The sequence below is a fragment of the Lepisosteus oculatus genome, chromosome 2 (assembly GCF_040954835.1).
Source record: "Lepisosteus oculatus isolate fLepOcu1 chromosome 2, fLepOcu1.hap2, whole genome shotgun sequence".
In the NCBI taxonomy this organism is placed as follows: Eukaryota; Metazoa; Chordata; class Actinopteri; order Semionotiformes; family Lepisosteidae; genus Lepisosteus; species Lepisosteus oculatus.
In genome coordinates this window covers 7842593-7845934 of record NC_090697.1, presented here as the reverse complement: position 1 = coordinate 7845934, position 3342 = coordinate 7842593, and the positions used below count along the sequence as shown (strand labels likewise).

The following is a 3342-nucleotide window of genomic DNA, read 5'->3' as shown; positions in this document are numbered from 1 at the left end:
GGACGGACCCAGCAGCCTGTGGCTGCTCGTACCACCTGCCAGCTTGGGATCTTGGGAGGTGTAGTCGGCCCTCTCCTTTTCTTCTTTTTGTGGAGGGTAACGCACTGAACAGGGGGTAATATATACGACTGGGGTCGTATAAAGCCCAACGCAGACCTGTGGTGTTGCATTGCTGGATTAAGGAGCAAAAAGCTAAGCTGTAAACATGTCAATACTCCATAGCGATACGAAAGAAATGTGATGCAACCTGAGCTTTATTCACCTGTTACTGTACCTCTGCTGTACGTGGTATCTAACCAAAATAACAACATTTGCCATCGCTAGTAATTAAGTCCTTTGAGGACAAGGTCCAAAGACCACATTATGTAACCCACTTCTTATAAAAAAAATACCCTTACGATCTGGGAGAATATGAACCATAACAAATACGACATAATGATGTTAACTTCAGGACCAGGGACAGAGCATGAGTGACTCATCTCTTGCGACTGAATGAACAAACATCTCCGTTTTGTGATTGTATGTTCTGTCCCTCGTTCCCCAGAAAAAATACAAATCTTAGCTCGTCCAATAACAGAAAAAAAAGAAGAACGCTTGCTAAACGTAAGCAAATGGTTTCTGCTCAAAATACGTTTACATCTATCTAAATAATGCCAACAAAGGTAGTTAAGCTTCAATCATAATTAAACCGTTGACGCCTTTTATCTTATTTAGATCGATTCCAATGTTTACGGCAAATGGCACGTCGGCATCACACTCGATTTAATTTTAATTTTTTCTTCTGCACAATTTCTGGACACTGCGGTGCACATATACAGTGATCAGCGCAGTATACGCACATTATGTATACAGTATATGTTTGGTCATACTTTTCAAGGACATCAGTTCTTAATTCGTGTGCTAAGTCAAAGCACCGAATGAATAAAAAATGGAAACGTTTTACGGTACCTTCAAAATATTTATTTTTCACCACTAGAGGTCGCTTTACGATAGGCTTCCCAGCGGGCAGCGTGAACGCACTGAAGTTGGAAATGTTTCAGTTTCTTTCACGTTTTTGTTCTCACAGAGACTACCAGGGCAGTGATTAAGGCAGCTGTAAATCAAGCGCTTGCTGCGTTTATTATTCGTTTAAAAACACCCCGTTTGCAAGTCAGGATCACAGAGGGTAAGTTCAGGTCCGCTTCGGGACTTTTCTTTGGGCTGTTTTAGGTTTCCATAGCATTTGTAAGGCACTGGTTTTGTTTATGCTCAGTTTAAAGCTTTTAGTTACGAACTTTAAGGAGTCTTGAAACATATCCTTCCGATAAAAAAAACATGCTGTTTATTGTTCTTTTTAGGATCCATGGGTACACATACACATCAGAAATATTAAGTTTAAGACGGTACATGTGCAAGAATGTGCATCGTTGTTGTAATGTGTCCGGTATTGGCCGTGTACGCGCAGTTGTAATGTATTTTCTCTTTAAGCGTATCCGTTTAAATGCATCGTAAAGAAAGTATGCCAGTGCGAATTTATCGTAGTATACTTTTGTTCTGGTTTTACGTTAGCTTCATTTTGTTTACACATAATTTTAAGATGCTTTAGCCCTGCTTTACTACACCGTATATTGGAAATCGTAGAGTGTACAGTGTGTTGGTATCCTCATCGACACTACTACTGAAGTGAGGTAAAAATCACGATATCAGAACGAAAACAGATTAAGGATTAACCGTGATAACCTAGTTTAAAAGTTGAGGGGCGGAGAAAGTGTGCTGGTCAGATTTCTATCGCCAAGTAATTTGTATCCGAGGAGAAGCACAGTGTAACTGCGTTTACCGTTTACAGTAATGTATGTTCACGCCTTGTTTTCTGTGAGGGCTTAGTTGAAGGGAAACGAATTGCGTAATTTATCTTCCTCTGATTTCATTTGAAAGACGAAGAAATTAACATAGTACAGTTATCACAGATACAGTACATTCAGTCGATCGCTGCGTATTATTCTTTACGGTAAAATAATCATGAGAGTCTGTGTAATATTCTGGTTGGTGTGCTCGCATTTAAAAGTATGAGCGTTTGTATGGTGTTATCTATACTTTGATGCCTGGCTTTATTAAAGGGTGATAAAGGGGTGTACTAAAGTTGAAGTGGTCTTGTAAAAAATTAAATTGGAAAGTTGACAGCGAATTTCACCTGGGGCTCCGTTGCCCTGATTGTGATGATGACTCAGTCCAGAGCAGCGCAGCACGCGAGTGGAGTGGGGCTCGCGGTGCACTGCCGCCTGACACACATGCAAGCGCATCTTAGTCCGCAGAGTCATTGCGCCTGGTCTTGTACGGCCACTGCCACCTGACACACATGCAAGCGCATCTTAGTCCGCAGAGTCATTGCGCCTGGTCGTGTACGGCCACTGCCACCTGACACACATGCAAGCGCATCTTAGTCCGCAGAGTCATTGCGCCTGGTCTTGTACGGCCACTGCCGCCTGACACACATGCAAGCGCATCTTAGTCCGCAGAGTCATTGCGCCTGGTCTTGTACGGCCACTGCCGCCTGACACACATGCAAGCGCATCTTAGTCCGCAGAGTCATTGCGCCTGGTCTTGTACGGCCACTGCCACCTGACACACATGCAAGCGCATCTTAGTCCGCAGAGTCATTGCGCCTGGTCGTGTACGGCCACTGCCACCTGACACACATGCAAGCGCATCTTAGTCCGCAGAGTCATTGCGCCTGGTCGTGTACGGCCACTGCCACCTGACACACATGCAAGCGCATCTTAGTCCGCAGAGTCATTGCGCCTGGTCTTGTACGGCCACTGCCGCCTGACACACATGCAAGCGCATCTTAGTCCGCAGAGTCATTGCGCCTGGTCTTGTACGGCCACTGCCGCCTGACACACATGCAAGCGCATCTTAGTCCGCAGAGTCATTGCGCCTGGTCTTGTACGGCCACTGCCGCCTGACACACATGCAAGCGCATCTTAGTCCGCAGAGTCATTGCGCCTGGTCTTGTACGGCCACTGCCACCTGACACACATGCAAGCGCATCTTAGTCCGCAGAGACATTACGCCTGGTCTTGTACGGCCACTGCCGCCTGACACACATGCAAGCGCATCTTAGTCCGCAGAGTCATTGCGCCTGGTCTTGTACGGCCACTGCCGCCTGACACACATGCAAGCGCATCTTAGTCCGCAGAGTCATTGCGCCTGGTCTTGTTCGGGCACTGCCACCTGACACACATGCAAGCGCATCTTAGTCCGCAGAGTCATTGCGCCTGGTCTTGCACGGGCTCAGCCAGTGCAACCTTTAACAGGCATGCCTACTGTATGTTCAAGTACAGCATCAGAATCTTTGTAAAATAC

At 45.9% G+C, this 3342-nt stretch overlaps 1 protein-coding gene across 2 annotated transcripts in view; it reads left to right on the top strand.

Annotated features, from left to right (window-relative positions):
• Nucleotides 1-996: 996 nt before the first annotated feature.
• Nucleotides 997-3342, top strand: part of ankrd6b (ankyrin repeat domain 6b) — a 54440-nt gene continuing 52094 nt past the window's right edge. For both annotated transcript variants that reach the window (XM_015352951.2, XM_015352958.2), the window contains exon 1: nucleotides 997-1165. The gene's annotated coding sequence lies outside the window, so the exon portion shown is untranslated. The remainder of the gene's footprint in view (nucleotides 1166-3342) is intronic.